Below are 19,671 nucleotides of genomic sequence, written 5' to 3'. Positions count from 1 at the left end.
TTGTAAGGTTAAATTTTCCATTTTTAATTGAAGTATAAAATTTAACGTTGATGATGATGTAATAGGAACATGAACGAAGGTGAATGGGTTTATTAAAATCAGACAGTGATGTTATCTCTCTCTCTCCAAACCCCTCCTCTCTACCTCTGCTTCACCAAAACATGTTTTGCATAAAAGTCAGGTGCAGCACACTTCCAGTCAACAACAACCTCTTGTTTTTGATATTAACCCTTTAGGGCCCTTAGACGGTTGTAGTGAGGTGTCAGTGGTTTCACACAAACCATGTTTTTCAAATTTTATTTTCTATTTTATGAATTATTTCTTTGAACTACAACTCACATGAGATAAAGAATTCGACTCCTTTGGCACACTCTACAGATCATGTTCTCACCGCACTTCCAGAAGGTGCAAGACCAACCAAGATGTCATCAGTCCTGATTCTCATAGACCACCCTGCAGTCTTCGATGCAGTCGACCACCTGTCTGTCCCTCACCAGCTTTAAATCACCGGCTCTGCACAGCAGTGCTTTACATTGTACCTGGATGTTCAGCTCATGATATCACTAAGGTAACAATTGGTGCTTCTGGTTTCATTTGTAATTTTATTTGTTTCATCATGGTATTATCATATATTTTTACACGTGTGGTTTTACAGAGACTCCTATGTGTTAAGAATATTATAAAAACTGTCCTGTAGATTATATTTAATAGAAATAAATATCAGACACTGAAATCATTAGGTCACACTGACGTCCAGAACGTAAACACAGGCTTTAGGACGTGGAAACACCAGGGTCATGTGGGTTCAGGGTGTGTGCCGTGGATTTTCTGACTCTGGATCCTGAGTGATCACACCTGCCTTCACTCTTCATTTTTGAAAAGAGAGAAAAAAAAAAGAGTGTTACCAGTACTGCTGTAGTTTTCAAATAGTAACCAACCATCCAGAGAATAACTGACCTCAGTAGTTGGAGCAGATGAAGTTGAGTTGTTGGTTCTTTGGGAGACTGACCCAGTGCTGTCCTCCACTCGATTCCACTGCTCCGGCTCTCTCTACAACACCACAGTCTTTTCTCCCTGTCCCATTCTCTGGAGCCCAGTTCTGGAAGCAGACAGTGTGGTTAGTGACCCAGAACCAGCAGCTGAAGAAGCAGTTGTGATGGAGCCCCAGCCAGATGTATTGACTATAGGCTTCCTGAGCAACCAATGTCACCAAGAGCTGGACTCTATGGTTCTCCCTGCAGTATCTCAGAGCGTCCCACCAGATCAGCATCTGATTCACCAAAACCAGTTTATCTGGAGAAGGAAGGAACTGGACATTTGTAGTATCTTTACAGGATGATAGAGGATTATAATGACATTGTTGAGAAAGTGAAATGACACTCACTCTGGTAGCAGACGAATGGGTTCATGGTGTTACAGTTTACATCAAGCCACTGACCCTGGTCAGCCATGGACACTGCAGTACAGTTCTCATTACTAGCCGTGGTATTTGGTTGGTCAGACCTCTAGTACCGGAATGAGGAGTTATTCTGATCTGACCACTGCCAGGAGTCATTGAACAGACCGATCCAGAAAGAGTAAACATTTGACAAGGTCCAGATCTGCTGGTTCTCCATCTGGTTCCTCACACTGGCCAGATCTGTGTGATACTGTCTGCAGTAGCTCTGAGCGTCACGCCAGGTCTTTCCATTTTTAAAGAATATATATCTCCCAGTGCTGGCCTTCATTTCTAAAAGACAATTTAATTGTATAATTTAGTCAGTACATTTTGAAATGTATTATAATAATAAAATAAGTGTGATATGCCATTCATCAAGATTTCTTTCTGTCTGCATGTCCAAAACATGTCTCAAAATATTGTACAGTATTTTATTTTTATTTTTCAATTAATTGTTTTTCTCCTGAAGTTATAATAATTTACATTAAATGCTCTTACCGTCATAACACTAAAAACTAAACACATTGTCACTTGTATTATCATTCCAGGTTCCATCACTTCTATACATCTCTACGCAGTATTCCTGCCCAAAATGATTGTTAGGCTCCCCCAAGGCCCAGTTGCGATACAATTGTGAATCACCCAGAGACCAGTGCCATCTCCCAGTGTTCCCTCTGTTTAGACCGATCCACACTGGGCTGGTAGTTTTATCTTTGAGAGTCGTGTTCAGGTTCTTCATCTCCTCCATGTTGCTGACGGTGGCCAGATCAGTGTAGTTCTGTCTGCAGTAGCTCTGAGCTTCAGTCCAGGTTTTAGCTTCATTCACAAATATATAACGATAAGGATTGAGTGCAGATGCTCCACAAACGGCTGAGAAGATCATTAGAAGACATTTTATTACATAGAAGGGTCTTTAAAAACATTTTGAACAAACTATAGCAATATTACATGCAATTTTTGAGTATTTCAGCAGAGATCAAATGTCATATCTCTTACCTTTGCAAGGGTGTATCGTGGTCTAAAAAGTATATTATTAAATACGCTGTTCTAATTTTATTTTGTCTACACGTAACTTGACAATCAACATCTGGACAAATGCAATTCTATGCAAACCTGAATATTCTGGGCATAAAACACAAGACCAAAGGAAAAAAAGAAGCCATATCCTTTTGGCCCTCAGACACCTCTGCATTATAAAAAGTTACTGATTCATCAGTAGCTTTTTTGACAATTCATTCTCAATAAACATAATTTACAAATAGAAGTGCAGACACACTCACCTGAGAAAAAATAGATGACAGGAACCTACTTCAGACCCATTTCTGAGTGAATATATTAATATAACATTACTGCAATATACTCTACTGCTAAAATGAAGATTATGTGCTCTCCTTCCAGAGCTTTACACTAGATGCTGGAACATTGCTGTGAATATTTGGTGTAGGACTTTGTGTAATTTCATTCATTCATTCATTCATTATCTGTAACCGCTTATCCAGTTCAGGGTCGCGGTGGGTCCAGAGCCTACCTGGAATCATTGGGCGCAAGGCGGGAATACACCCCGGAGGGGGCACCAGTCCTTCACAGGGCAACACAGACACACACACACACATTCACTCACACCTATGGACACTTTTGAGTCACCAATCCACCTACCAACGTGTGTTTTTTTTTGGACTGTGGGAGGAAACCGGAGCACCCGGAGGAAACCCACGCGGACACGGGGAGAACACACCAACTCCTCACAGACAGTCACCCGGAGCGGGAATCGAACCCACAACCTCCAGGCCCCTGGAGCTGTGTGACTGCGACAACTACCTGCTGCGCCACCGTGCCGCCCCTTTGTGTAATTTATTTTAAGTAATTTGTTTGTGATCATGACCTAGTCAGGTAATATCTAGAACCTGTCTGAGATCTCTCTGTATTTATCTAGTGCATTGAAATGTTGAAATTAAGATTATGTGCTCTCCTTCCAGAGCTTTACACTAGATGCTGGAACATTGGAGATTATGTCTAATGTCCAACATGATCTTATATTTCATTTAAGTAATATCACACACTGCACTTATAAATCCAATATCTAGAACCTGACTGTCGTTTCTGTCTTGATGAAAAATCTAATTTTGTTGTAATCATGACCTTGTCATATATTATCTAGAACCTGTGTGTAGTTCAGTGATGTTCCTCAGAGTGATTCTCCAGTTCTTTTGGAGTGTGTACCTCACAGTAACTGGGTCACTATGTAGAACTTTCTCTTTATCCAGTGTCCACTATGAAAACTAACCCCAGCAGAAGACTGGAGCAGCTTCTTTAGCTCTGAGTTAATGTTAATGAAACATAAATCCTACCTCGGTGTTGGTTCTGTTCTCCTCTCGACGTCCACTTCTGTTGTTTTCTCTTCTCCCTGTGACTCTGTATCTCTCTCTATCCTCTCTCTCTTATCTCTGACCTCTCTAACTCCTCCTCTGTACGTCACGTAAAAGACTGAATTGATCGTCTGTTTCACCTTAACACACTTTACATAAACGTCACTCACCACACGTCAGTCACAACAGCCGGCTGTTTGTACCCCTTAGGGCCCTGAGACAGTGCATTTCTGTAATGAACCGTAACAAATGGGCCTGACTATATGTGCCTAAACAGCAGCTGGTCTTTCTGCACTTTTGTCACATGAACTGTTTCATAACTTTTGCTGCAATGACCACCTTATTATGTCCAGAGATTCACAATCATCAAAGATAAAGACAGCTTTCACAGTCAGTCTGTGACTTTAAGGTGCCCATATTTTGGTATGGTAGAATGGACTGGTAGAATGTGGCGATCTGAAGTAGATGCACGTGAGTATTAGACTGCATTTCCTGAAGTGATCTGTGGGTTAGAAGAGTAGAAACACCCACACACCCAGTGCTGAGCTGTGGAACAGTGGAACTGTGTTCTATGGAGCAATGGAGAACCAAGTAATAGCTTTGAGATGAGTTAGGATGTCACCCAACATCCAACATCAGAAGCTCACGAGATTAACGTTGTGTGAGAAATTTACAAAGACATTGGTGCCAGGGAAGATGCTGTGTTTGATAGCTATTGAGCACCACACACACAGACACACTCACACTCACTGACCTGCCAAAGGATATTGATAGAAAACCATTTCACATCCATTTCCAAATTCAAATTATTCTAAAGTAAGATTTGGAATTCCACAAGGCTCTATTTTAGGACCATTATTATTTACATTATACATGTTACCGCTAGGCACAGTTATAAGAAACCATGACATTAACTTTCACTGTTACGCAGACGACACACAATTGTATATTTCAGCCAAGCCCGATGACAAACACAGATTAAAGAAAATAGAGGACTGTGTAAAAGACGTGAAAGGCTGGATGTTGCGTAACTTCCTCCTCCTAAACAGCAACAAAACAGAGGTCCTGCTTTTGGGTCCAAAAGTGACAAGAAATAAATTATCAGACTTAATTTTAAATCTAGCTAACTTTCCAGTTAAACCTGGTTCAGCAGCAAAAAATCTTGGTGTCATAATTGACCCGGATTTATCATTTGATCAACACATAGGTAGTATCACTAGGACAGCTTTTTTACATCTTCGCAATATTGCTAAGATTAGAAATGCCTTATCCCTTCAGGACGCAGAAACATTAGTACATGCCTTTATTACTTCAAGGCTTGACTACTGTAACGCACTACTGTCAGGATGCACCAGCAGCAATTTAAGAAAACTTCAACTAGTTCAAAATGCTGCAGCTAGGGTCCTCACTAAAACTAGAAAATTTGAACATATCAGCCCAGTTTTATCATCACTTCATTGGCTGCCTGTTAAATTCCGCATTGACTACAAAATTTTGTTATTAACATATAAAGCTCTACATGGGCTTGCTCCTGAATATCTTCAAGATACAATTTCCTATTATGAGCCCCCACATTCACTCAGATCACAGAATACTGGATTTTTAAATGTTCCCAGAATTCAGAAGGCCTCAGCTGGGGGAAGAGCCTTTTCTTATAAAGCCCCCCAACTCTGGAATGATCTTCCAGAAAATGTTCGGGACTCAGACACAGTCGCAATCTTCAAATGTAGGCTAAAAACTCATTTGTTTAGTTTATCATTTGGTAGCTAATGCTCCCCCATAGATAAAGGCGGCAGATCCGGGGGGTCCATGGACACAGGGAATTATAGTATACTGAGACGCTGGTGCTGTCGTCCCGCCGCTTCTCGCGACCACTCAGGTTTGTTGACGGTGGAGCGGAGGGATGCCAGTGTTTCAGGATGCTCCCGTGTCTGTGTGTCCTCCTGGTTCTCTCCTTTTAGTTAATGCTGTCATAGTCAGATCTGCCGGAGTCATTAGCCACACTCTGGAAATTTTCATATTTTCTACTTTACAAACACAAAACAGTTCAAAACTAATTCCATCCCTTTACATCTTTCCGAGTAAACGACTGCCACCTGTCTGTCTGGACACTGATGGATGACTGTCGAGATCCTCCTCCACGCTTCAGACCAGCTTCCCACGCTCCAGCAACCACCAAGTGCCTTGAAGCTGTCCCTACACTGAAGTTCTCATGGACTACTAACTATCATCACCAGTAGATTGACCAGAGGAGGATGGGTCACCCCTTGTGAGCCTTGGTTCCTCCCAAGGTTTCTTCCTCAGCTGGGGGAGTTTTTCCTTGCCACTGTCGCCCCTGGCTTGCTCACTTGAGGGTTTTACATTTGTCTTTACATTTCATGTCAAATCTTGTCTTACTGGAATTCTGTGAAGCTGCTTTGTGACAACATCAGTTGTGAAAAGCGCTATATAAATAAATTTGATTTGATTTGATTTGATTTCCAAGAGAGAAACATATATTTGATTCATATATTAATGAATATAACATTAGGAAAATATGAAACACTATACTGAAATACCAACGTAATATAATATATAATATACATCAATAAAGTCATTAAACAATATGTACTGTATATTTTGACTCTTCAAAGGCATTCAAGACTTTATCTCTAATGATGTTGCTCTAGTCAGTGTCATGGTAGAATGTGGACAAAACACTACATGAACTTAGACCTATCTAGAACCTCTACATCAATGTAATTTAGTCATAATTAACCAATATTTTAAACTTCTCTTCTCCCTGTGACTCTGTAGGTCACTGTCCTTCTCTTTTACCTGTTATTTCAAAACGGATTTTACATAAAATTCCATCATCATGAGGTCAATGACAACAACATCTTATTTCTGACATTAAGCTTTTAGGGCCTTAAACATATCCATTTCCATGAGGATTTGATGGCAGAGGAAATGTTTTATGATAATTTGATACTAATGTTTTCAGCAGCTGCTCTGCACTGAGATGCTTTGCATATATACATCCATCTACTAGCACAAACACAGCAATGACCCCCTCGTTATGTCCAGTAGAATAACATAAATGTCCAGAGGTCCGCAGTGTCCAAGAGTGTGTAAACCTTTATAGTTTCTATAAGCAGGTCAGTGCAGCTGAGTGTGAATGTGTCTGTGTGGTCATTAGACCCTCAAAGAAATCCCTGGACATTTAAATTTTCCAATTTCATTTCACACACTGGACTCAACTCTATTTTGGAAATTATACTGGAATTAGCAGCAGTGTCTGCTGGGAAATCCGTTTTCCAATTAGTATCCAGGAGTCAAATATTGCTTACAGAAATAAGGATAATGACAATCATTCATTTTATTATAGGATCAGAGGCACAACCTTGATGTTTGTGATGGAGGTCGATATTGGTAGATTCCCCAAGTTTCTCCAATACCCTCCACCTGATTTTGTGCTCATTGCCATAATGCAGCTTCTAATACTAGTTACTAATACTATAGTAACTTCTAATACTAGGGAGAGGAACTTTAGGGAATGTCTCCAGACTAAGTGAAAAGGAAATGTGTATGTCTTTGCATGAGCAGGAAATTTCATATGATGCAGGTTGATTTTCCATGCTACTGCTATTTTTCTTGACTGTTTATTCTTTATGAGAGAGCTGCTGGAAACTGAATTACCCTGAAGGAGACTTCCCAAGGGATTAATAAAGTTCTTTCTTATCTTATATTATTTAATTAATCCCAGTAAATCCATTGTTCAGTGCATGTTCACATTAATTGAATGAATGTAATAACATAAGTTTGGGGTTAGGACAAGGCCTGACCTCTTAACCTCAGCTTTATATATATATATATATAAACTCACCTGTCGGACAAACACTTGTCTCATGAGACAGACTTCAACTCAATTGCTTTGCATATTGAGCTCACTCCTCCTCTCCTTCAGTGTGATTGGCTGTTATCGTGCTTGCTTCCACAATGATCCCAGCACCACAAGCATTGCAGTGCTCATGCTTCCACACAGATAATTCTCCCCCCATCTCTACTTGCACTGCCCGCAAGCTGAACAGCCACAGTGCCCCAGTAAAGTGCTGTGGAACTAGGGCATCATATTTGCTTGGTAATGAGAAAGAAGCTGTCTCCGCCTCTTTCACCTTAACTGACAGTTTACAGCCCTGCACAGGGATGTGATGATGTCACAACCCCCTTTCTCCTGACTCAACACCCCCTGCTGGAGCAGGTTATGTCTTCCTGGTTATGTCTGATCTGGAAGGCATTAGCCTCAATGCCTTATTGTCTTTGCTGTTTTGCAAGTAGATGCCTTAGGGGAATGCATTTAAATTCAACATAATTACCTACGTTATATTAGAAACTGTAATTCCCAAAACTGGTGGTCAAACCTGTTCTAAAAATATTCAGAAAAATGTGTAGCCATAGCTACAGAGTGCCACTATCATAGTCTAGTGGGAACTAGCACATGCTTTCTTTCCAGATGCAAGAAGCTTGGAGGATTCCACAAATATAAGAAACATGGTGGCTTGCAAACACTTCATGTCAAACTGGGTAGCGTTCAAAAGACATACAGGCAGAGGCAAAGTGGGTAACATGGTTCTGCCAGTAACAGCGGAACAGGACTGGCATTGGTATGGCAACAGCCCTGCACTTGCAAATAAGTCCAAGGCAACACCATTTTGTTCCATGGCAAACAAACAAACTAAGCTAGTTGCTGACTCTGTCCATGAACTCCAATCCAGGCCCCAGGTAAATACTGATGTCTGCAGACTATTTGTTTGGAAAATCAACCTGCATTCTTCAACCAACTTTCCTGCTCATGCAAATCGCTCCACATTTCCTGTTCACATAGCCTAGAGATATCCCCCACAGTTCCTCTTCAGTAGCTAGCATTAGAAGCTGTATTGTGTTGTTGAACACAAAATCAGGTAGAGGATATCAGGGAAACTTTGGGGAATCCACCAACAATGACCTCCATCAGGAACTTCAAGGTTGTGCTTCTGAACATATAATAAAATGAATGATTGTAGTTATTATTTCTGTTAGCAATATTTAATTTATCCTGATAAATCATTTGTTCAATGCATGTTCATATTTATTGAATTTATTTAATGACATAATTTTAGGGTTAGAACCACACCCATACTTCTCCAATCAGCTCTATATATACCTTGAGAACTGACCTCATCTCCGTGTTGAGGAAATGTGCTGGAATTGGCTCATGATATGGACATTGACTCAACTGCTTCTAAGTGTGAGCTCACTCCCTGCTCCGCTCCACTCAGAGTTCATTACTGCTGATCCTCTGCCTCATATTTGGAGCGGCTTTCTGCTGTCGCCAAGTCCACCGGCTCCTGTTTCGGTTTGGACAGACTTTTTTTTCTCCCATTGCAATAGGCATCTAAAGTGAATTTGTCCCTGACATTTGTCCCTGAATTTGGCCCTGAACACTTCCATCTCTTCTCTGGCTAAACAGATAGAAATTGGTCTTTGTAATGCCTGCTTCCATACTGCTCCCACTGCTACAAGTTTGTAGTGAACCTGCTCCCGCACAGACACTTCTCCTGCTTCTCATTTTGCCATGACCTGTGTGAAACACTGCCTGCCACAAGCCTCCAATTTCCTCCTTATCTGTATGAACAGTCACAGTGCTCCATTAAATTGCTCTGGAACTATGGTGTCCCATTTGCTCATCCAGCTGTTTCTTCTCATCCTAACCCCTTCTGTCTCTACCCATCATCTCAACCCCTCTATCATACCCAGCCTCTAACATTACAACTCACCATTTTTAGGTGCTGCAAACCTTCATACTGAACCCTCACCTCTGCTGCTGCACTGCTCCAGCTTGTGCTCTCTTCTCTTCAGGTGGTGCTGTGGACCTCCATCTCACCCCACCCACATTTTGCTGCATGGCTAGTCCAAATTTCTTACTTTACAGCTCATCCTTTTTTTCAGGTGCTGGACCTTTGTCCTAATCCCCTCCATTTTGTGGCTGTCCCACAATCTGTCTCTTATGCTCATTCACTGTCCTGATGTGGACCTTCATCCCAATGTCCTTCCCTTTGCAAACTCACTGCACTCTGCCTATCTGTTTACAGCCCATCCCCTCATGATGCGTAACTTTGGTCACGCTTACTCCAAATTCTCAGCTTGCACCTTCTCTTCAGAAGTTGAGACCTTCATCCTTATGCCGTCCCCTTCACAACCACGCAGCACACTGTGTCAGCTGTATGACTCATGCCCTCTCTTGCTGTAGATGTTTGTTCATACCTTTGAACTTCGCAGCTCACGCTTTCCATCACAGACCTTCAGCCCAAACTCTCTCCTTTGTGGCTTCATTGCTCTCAGCCTGTACTTTTACAGCCTGTCCTCTGTTTTCAGCCTCACCTTCTATATTGGCAGCCACACTGCTCCCAGTTTCTTACTTTTGAGCTAGTGCCACTAAGCACCATTGTTCATATCTCTCCATGAGCTACCTTCTATTTGTTTCACTGTTCCTGCAGTGCTGACCATCAGCTCCCCTTTTGAGCTTCTTATTTTGCTTCACCTGTCATCACTCTAGAGCTCTCTTTCATTTTTCACTTGCTCTTTTAGTTTGGCTCTATGCCCCTGGAACAGCACAATCACCTACCTGCCACCTAAGAATATCTCAGATCATTAATGCTGCCCCCTTTTGTAGTATTCAGTGACTTCATGGCAGCTACTAATCCACTTCATGCTGGTTTGTTGATCTTAACCATATAAAGATCAATTCTGATTGCGCTGCAGCACTTTGAGGACTTAAATTAAAGGTTGTGCCATCTTCCTCCACTCTAATACATCTGCCATCATCATCAATAAAGGATTTTCAATTTACTCATCCAAATAATTTCTCTAGAGTCTAAACCTGCAATAACTCATCACTAGTTTATTAAAGACAGTTCATTTGTGGACTCTCTAACTCATGACCAACCAAACCCTCAACCAAACTAGCTCTCAACCTGACCATTCTGTCACTTAATGACTAGCATACCTGTAGTTCTTGGTGTTAGGCTTCATACGCAACCCTTAGCTACAGTGAATGTCCACAAATCATTTTAGTGGCTGGAGCCACAGTCACAGGAACCGGAGCAGTGGGAACTGCCTTCATGGGAACAGCAGTGGCAGGAGCCATCTTCACGGGAACAGGAGTGGCCTGGATTGCTGCCTTCCTTGGAACAGGAACAGAAGAGGCGGGTTCGCCACCATCACAGGAAGAGGAACGGCAGGTGCCGCCTTCAAATAAATAGAAATAGAAGCAGCGGGGGAATGTTGCCGGCATAGTAACAGGAACAGAGGGCCCTATGGAGACACCCTCGGAAGCAGGGGGTTGAGGATCCTGTGGAGCTGCCTGGGGCTCTGGACCCAATGGAAATATGTCGTGGCTCATCCGAAGCCCTGGCAAGTTCTCATTGTGAATTCGTGTGTTTTTGGTTTTTGGACTAAACACAGCTCCGCCATCAGCCCAAGGAGCAAACAAACCTCTTCAAAACACCTCGAGGTAGAGTTACGAGCTGCCGCTGTGTGAATTCAATCAAAATAAAAGTGAAAGCTGCTGTAACTTCAAAGATTTTACAAGCAGAAGAATTTGTGCTGGATTTGAATGAGCTCTGCATTTTGTGATAGACACATCTCTCTGGCCAATCAGCACTCTGCAGGGTTTACAAAGAGCTGTGCCAAGTCATGTAGGTTCAGTGCAGTGGAAAAACACCATTAGTGCACTGTAAGTGTCAGACTCTCCATCTACTTGTGGGTGGAGCGTCTGCCTCTGAGACTGTATTCACCCATTGTGGACCCAGGTTTTCATATCTTTAGAAAACATTAAAAAGCACTGTTTTTTTCTTCTCTGTAGATGGGTGAATGTGTCAATGGAAGAAAAGTAAAGTGTTGAGGAACCTCATGATTAGGACAAATAGTGCCAAAGTGCCCTAAGATTCCTCTGTAATTAACAGGTATAGGATGAAGCTGGACCTTTAGAAATGTTTAAATACTAAGAACATAAGAGGTGTTCCCAAATCCATGTGTAATATCCCTAACACACAGGCACTGTATTCTAGTGTGTATACATCCTGGCTAAATAATCGTACTTCTTTTGGTTTGTAACCAACATTTCTGACATTTATCAATTATAAATCTGAAAACAGAATTTAGCAAAAACTGAAATACAAAATTTAAACTGTGACCTATTTTTTGTTGTTCATAGCATGTGCCATTTGTTATATACTTTGTTGAATTAATAAATGGAAACAAATGTTTCATAATAATTCATAGTGATGTCCACTTTTACTTAATAAACAAATAACAAAGTTAAATATACTTCAAACTTCATATGATTTAATACAGTTTATTACTTGTATATCTGAAGAACGTGTGACAAAAGGAGCATACACTATTGATTAAAAGTGAACTAAATGTTTAAATCTGACAGTTGAAATGGCTTTAACAATTACCCTATTCCTTTCAGCATTATACACCATGCATCTATTATTATTTAAGGCTACATGTTTCTAGGAAATAACACAATTCAGTCTAGTGCATGTGTAAAACCCATTAAATATATTGCAATGACATAAGTATTTAACAACATAGAAACACACACCACACCCCATAGTTTAGAATCAAAAGGTATATATTATTTTACCACCCATAAAGCCCAGTAATAACTCAAGAAAACAAAACACCACTGAATTTGAAGATCTTCTGACACTGGGTCCTGAAGAGGGCGCTCACCTGGTTCAGTCTTCATTTCTGAGAGGAGGAAGAAAATAATGAGAACTGAACTTATTTTAACTTCAAAAACACAGTGATGAACAAAGTGTAACTGACCTCAGTAGTTGGTGCAGATGAAGTTGAGTTGCTGAGTCTCAGGCAGACTGACCCACTGCTGTCCTCCACTCGATTCCACCGCTCCAGATCTCTCTCCAAAACCACAGTCTTCTCCCCCGGTCCCGTTCCCGAGCCCAGTTTTGGTAGCAGATGGAGAACCCACTGACCCAGAACCAGAAGCCCTGTCTGCAGGTGTGACATAGCCCCAGCCAAACGTGATCAGTGGAGGCTCTCTGAGCCACCTCCATCACAAAGGACTGGAACTCCTCAGAGTGAACTGAGACCAGGTCCCTATGGTTCTCTCTGCAGTATCTCAGAGCGTCCCACCAGGTCAGAGTCAGATTCACCAACACAAGTTTATCTGGAGAAGGAAGGAAAGTAGGATGTTTAAGGAACTTTGTGTGAGGTCAAACAATATATGATCAATTTTATAAAAGTGAAATGACACTCACTCTGGTAGCAGACGGATGGGTTCATATGTTTACAGTTTACCTCATGCCACTGGCCCTGGTCCTTCATATCCACTGCAGTACAGTTCTTAATTCCACCCTGATTATTTGACTGGTCAGACTTCCAGTATCAGAGGAGATACTCTGATCTGACCACTGACAGGAGTCGTTGAACAGACTGATCCACACATTACTACTTCTACTTGTAGTTGTCATACTCCAGATCTGCTGGTTCTCACTCTGGTCTCTAACACTGGTCAGATCTGTGTAGTTCTCTCTGCAGTAGCTCTGAGCTTCACGCCAGGTCTTTACATCAGGAATAAACCTATATGTTTGATTATGTGCATTGTTTCCTGAAAACACAAGAATTATTTTATCTATGGCTTTGTTACAGTACAGTTCTCTCTTCTACAGCACCCAGAAGAACAGTTAATGACACACATCTGCTCAGTATGGTCAAAGGTATGTTGATACTAGTAGGTTTGTAGTCAGATATGGTTTCAGTCACATTCACATACCTGTATAGAGCTAAGCACATAACCAAGACTTCTTCACTGGAAGAAAGTCTACTGAAGAACTGTAGTGTCTGAGTGTCTGTGCTAAAGTTAATTTCTGATTAAATTGGGATCACATGAGACCAGCATGACTGTAATTAATCACAATAAGGATTAAATAAGCTGATTTGTTTCATAGGTGGTTGCTGATGGATTCATAGCAGCAGTATTTTAGTAGAATACGGTGCAGTTGGATGTGGCTCATTGGAATTCACTAAAAGAAATCGGTAAACGCGGATATTTGCTGTCTACAACACGCAAGTCATTTTTATATACGAAACTTTTAGAAATGCTCCCAATAAAGATATTTTTACATTTCTGAGCTGAAATGGTACAAATCATGTTATCTGAGTTTTATTTTTACTGTTATTCTCAGAGAAATACAGTCTTTCCTGTTCCAGAAATGTTAGCTGTTTGGACATGAGTGTTTTAATCAGATAGTGATGAACTAAATTACTATTTTGTGTTTTCTAATGTTTATATTCCTATTTTATCATTCTCCTAAATTTCAGTTCAGAGTGTGTAGCTTTATTTTATTGTGTGATTAGTTCTAATAATGCATATCATTCTGTGTTTTCCTCTCTTATGGTGTTTAGTTTCATTCATTACTTTTTCTAACACTCTTGAAGGATTATGGTGAAGGTTAAGTGTAGGTTCAGGTTTAAGTGTATGTGATAGCATTCGGTCTACTCAATGTTTCTAATATTTGTAGCTTAGTGTTATTTTATTTAGGCCAGAATGTGTTCCCTTCCAAGTTTCAGGGTTCTTCAGGTCATGGGGCTCTGGATATGTCCTAGCACTGACAAAACAATGGCTAACCTGTTGAAAACACTAAAGGTCTCTAAACTCATTCTTACTTTTTAAATTAAATTGACAAAGCCTAAAGGCTGTAAATTTGTCTAATTTCATAATTTTCAGTAAATTTGATTATTAATTTGTCAGCAGATAAACGTTCAGCGTGAGACACTTTGCCACATGCAGTAAACTCCATAATCACCCACACATACACAGGGATAATATACCACACCCACAACACCAGGATGCCAAAATCAGTGACAACAACACTACCTTATACAGCATGGTGGTGCCCAATACATGTTTGGGAAAGATATTTTTTAAATGTTCAAATAGATGTCTACATACATTTGGCCATACAATTTAAGAGGCCAGTAGGTCTAGTTATATAAGAAATGTATATGATTTTCAGTGTTGTGTGTGTGATCTTACCATCATAACACACAAAAGAGTATTTCTGATTACAGTCATCATCAACCCAGGTTCCATCATATTTCTGCATCGCAACACAGAACTCACTCCCTACAGCATTGTTTGGTTCTCCACTGCTCCAGTTCCTGTACTCCACTACCTCTCTGTACATATCTCCATCACCCAGAGTCCACTGCCATCTCCCAGGGTTCACTCTGTTTAGACCGATCCATACATAATCTGTGGCTTTGTTTTGCAGAGTGGAACTGAGCATCTTCATCTCCTCCATGTTGTTGACGGTGGCCAGATCAGTGTATTTCTGTCTGCAGTAGCTCTGAGCTTCAGTCCAGGTTTTACTCTCATTCACAAAGTTATATTGATGAGGAATGTGTCCTGACACAACACAGACAGCTGAGAAAATCATAAAAAACAGAATATAATATTATTAGTGCTGTCCTGACTGTTATGTTCACATCAGCAGACATCAGAAATTGGTGATAGGACACAATGAGTACTGGACAATTACAAGAACAATACGTATTCAAATTGTTCAAATTCTACAATTCACCATATCATCTACAAATTCAGGAACTGAAAAAATTAAACTTTGGCCTTTAAGCCCTCAGACACCTCTGCATTATTAATTGAATCCTTCACCACAGTGGCTTTTTGAAAGTCAGTTCTCAGTAAACCCAGTTTACAAACAGAAGTGAAAACACTCACCTGAGAAAAGGTAGATGAGAGAAAGCCACTTCAGATCCATTTCTGAGAGAAAGTATTAATATAACATTAGCACAATATGATCTACTGCTGAACTGAAGACAATGTGCTCTGTGAACACTGCTGTGGATATTTGATTGAGGGTATTGTGAATTTTCTGATGTCATTTTCCCCATGTGTCATGAGATTATAATCGGGGCTGTGTCTGTGCTTCATTTCTTTTTTTAAATACAGCGAGGAGCTGTGAATTTTAGTAACATTCTCATGGTGTTGTTAGAATAACTACAGAGAAGTTTGGAGATTATGTCTAATGTCCAACATGATCATAATTATAATTTTAGTAAGTTTATCCTTGGCTCTTACAATGTCTAAAACCTGATTACCATTTCTGTCTTCAAGAGAAATGTAGTTAGTTCAAGAGATGTGTTAGTCAAGGTCTAATCAGGTAATATCTAGAACCTGTCTGAGATCTCAGTGCATTTACTAACACCACAAAGTATATTTATCTAGTGCGTTGAAATGTGTGTTCTTAATTTTCTGAAAAATAGGGTTTTTGTAGGTTTTTCTCAGTGTAGTTCAGTGATGTTCCTCAGAGTTATTCTCCAGTTCTTTTGGAGTGTGTACCTCACAGTAACTGGGTCACTATGTAGAACTTTCTCTTTATCCAGTGTCCACTATGAAAACTAACCCCAGCAGAAGACTGGAGCAGCTTCTTTAGCTCTGAGTTAATGTTAATGAAACATGAATCCTACCTCGGTGTTGGTTCTGTTCTCCTCCCGGTGTCCACTTCTCAATCAATCAATCAATCAGATTTTATTTATATAGCGCTTTTCACAACAAAAAGTCGTCACAAAGCAGCTTTACAGAGATCCGGGTCCAAGCCTCCTATGAGCAAGCCAGGGGCAACAGTGGCAAGGAAAAACTCCCTCAGCACACGAGGAAGAAACCTTGGAAGGAACCAAGACTCATACGGGGAACCCATCCTCCTCGGGTCGACACCGGAGACACAATAGAGAACAGAAGTAAAAGTGAAGGGGTTATAGTAATATAAATGTAGTATATTAGTGATGATGGAGAAGTAGAAATGAAAATGGTGAGGATGATGATATTAGTGATGTATGAGTCTTAGCAAGGCCAGGATCTTGTACAGGACACGGGCTGGATCAGGGCAAAACCTGGAGAGCAGCAGGACATCTCAAAGCATGAGAGAGAGACAGGAGAAAGAAAGCCAGACAAAGGGAACAAATAAAAATACAAAAGGTTAGTAGGGTCATGGTAAAGAACGGGGAAATTTGTCCTGCGAAAAAAGCTTCCACTGGTCAGGCAAGAGAACCCAGCGACAGACAGCGTTGTTGGCAGGTACTACAAAGCTAACTAAGAATGCTGTAGCTATGGTGATATGACAGGGTTAACACAGAACAGTGATAATATGAAAACCAGCCCGAACACCAATATAGAAGGAGTAACCTGAAGGTGAGTGATTAACCAAAAGCTTGTTTGAAAAGGTAGGTTTTTAATCTAGATTTAAAGATTGAGAGTGTGTCTGAGCCCCGAACAGTAACCGGAAGGCTATTCCAGAGTTGAGGAGCTTTGTGAGAAAAGGCTCTTCCTCCTGCTGTGTTTTTCTTAATGCGAGGAACAAAGAGTAGATGGGCATCCTGTGAACGAAGTGTACGTGACGGGCGATAAGGTATGAGAAGTTCAGTAAGATACTGCGGGCCTAAACTGTTTAGAGATTTATAAGCTAAGAGGAGTATTTTATAGTCAATGCGAAATTTTACAGGTAGCCAGTGTAGGGACGAGAGAACTGGGGTGATATGTTCAAATTTTCTAGCTCTAGTGAGCACCCTGGCTGCTGCATTTTGAACTAACTGAAGCTTGTGTAACGCTTTGCACGAGCTCCCTGCCAGGAGCGCATTGCAGTAGTCTAGACGTGAAGTTATAAAAGCATGCACTAGTTTCTCTGCATCTTTTAATGATAAAATATGCCGAATTTTGGCAATATTGCGTAGGTGGAAGAAGGCGGTTTTGACTGTATTGGATATGTGGGTATCAAATGTGAGAGTCGAATCAAAGGCTACACCTAAGTTTTTAATGATGGCATTGTGTTTTACTGTTGAATTATCAAGATTAATAGCAGCATTTCTGAGTGAATGTATCTGAGTATCTGTACCTAGTAACAAGACCTCAGTTTTATCAGAATTTAACATGAGAAAGTTTTGCATCATCCAGTCTTTAATTTCAGTTAGACATTCTGTTATTTTACGTAGACAAGCAACATCATTGGGTTTGGCTGATATATACAGTTGTGTGTCATCAGCATAACAGTGGAATTGAATCCCATGCTTACGGATTAGTCTACCCAGTGGCAGCATGTAGAGTGTGAACAATACAGGGCCAAGCACTGATCCTTGTGGGACACCATATTTAACTAAAGTATGATTAGAGGATTTATTATTCAGATAAACAAATTGGTAACGATCGGATAAATAAGATCTGAACCAAGAGAGGGCAGATCCTTTTATTCCTACCAGATTTTCCAGCCTATCAAGAAGCATCACATGATCTATGGTATCAAATGCTGCACTAAGGTCAAGCAGCACCAGAATAGAGATATAGCCCTTATCATGTGAAAGGAGTAAGTCATTAGTTACTCTTGTTAGAGTCGTTTCTGTGCTGTGATTTGGTCTAAATCCAGATTGAAAAATGTCATGAATGTCATTGTTTTGTAGGTAAGAGCACAACTGCTGTGACACGACTTTTTCTAGAATCTTAGCAATAAAAGGGAGGTTTGATATTGGCCTGTAGTTTGCGAGTACAAGAGGGTCAAGATTGGGTTTTTTAATAATTGGTTTGATTACCGCTAGTTTCAGAGGTTTTGGTACATATCCAATGTTGAGGGATGAGTTTATTATTGTGAGCAATGGTCTAATGACTTTAGGTAAAATTTGTTTAAATAATTGTGTTGGTACAGGATCCAGTAAGCATGTAGTTGATTTAGATGAGCTAATTAAACTAAGCAAGTCATTTTCATCGACAGAATTCAAGTAGTCTAAGTGCACCTCAGAGCTGGCAGGGGGTTCATCTACGAGAGCCGATGTGACTTTGGACTGATTTTGGATTTTGAGGCGAATGCAAGCAATTTTATCATTAAAAAACCTCATAAAGTCATTGCTACAGAAATCAGAGGGAACAATGGGGTTGATTTCCTTTTTGTTTCCAATTAGATTTGATACAGTGCTAAAAAGGAATCTAGGGTTGTCTTTGTTGTTTTCTATAAGGGAAGAGATGTACTGTGATTTGGCTTTAGATAAGGCATGTTTGTAGTCGGTGAGGCTGTGCTGCCATGCAATTCGGAAACATTCTAGTTTTGTGTGTCTCCATTTACGTTCATGGTTACGAGCAGCCAGTTTTAATGCACGCGTGCTGTCACTGTACCATGGAGCAAGCCTTTTCTCTCTAAATTGTTTGGTCTTGACTGGTGCAACACTATCTAGGTTTGTACACAATAAGTGGTGTAGGTTGTTTGTAATGAGCTCCAGGTCATTTGGGTGAGTTGGAAAAGAAATGGTGGTAAGGTCTGGAAGGTTGTTGATAAAATCACTAACTGTTGAGGATGTTATAGTGCGCTTTCTAATATAGCGTGGTTGTGGACAAATATCAAAGTTTAACGCAATTTCATATGTGATTAGATGGTGATCAGAGATGGTCTCATGTAGCGAGAGATTGGATAGATTCTTTATCTCAATGCCCCGTGTTAACACTAGGTCCAATGTGTGTTTGCATTGATGAGTGGGCCCAGTAACATTCTGAGTGAACCCTAGCGCATCCAAAATTGATTCAAATGCAATTTTAAGTGGATCATGGTCCTTCTCAAAGTGAATATTGAAATCACCAACAATTAAGGCCTTTTCTGATACGATAACTACACTTGAGAGGAAATCAGCAAATTCACAAAGAAATTCTGTATAAGGGCCAGGAGGACGATAGATTGTGATGAGCATAAACGAGTGCTGCCTTTTTGATGCAGTGACTTTAAGAGTAAGTACTTCAAAGGATTTAGTATCATAACTAGATTTTTG

At 40.5% G+C, this 19,671-nt stretch overlaps 2 pseudogenes; both read right to left on the bottom strand.

The window, feature by feature from the left end:
- Positions 1-958: 958 nt before the first annotated feature.
- Positions 959-1,727, bottom strand: LOC136678761 (macrophage mannose receptor 1-like; annotated as a pseudogene).
- Positions 1,728-12,311: 10,584 nt separating this feature from the next.
- LOC136687443 (E-selectin-like) lies at positions 12,312-16,475 on the bottom strand (annotated as a pseudogene).
- Between the last annotated feature and the right edge of the window lie 3,196 nt (positions 16,476-19,671).

Source organism: Hoplias malabaricus, chromosome 2, assembly GCF_029633855.1.
Source record: "Hoplias malabaricus isolate fHopMal1 chromosome 2, fHopMal1.hap1, whole genome shotgun sequence".
NCBI lineage: Eukaryota > Metazoa > Chordata > Actinopteri > Characiformes > Erythrinidae > Hoplias > Hoplias malabaricus.
Note: the sequence above shows the minus strand (reverse complement) of the source record. Positions and strands in the feature narration are given on the sequence as shown.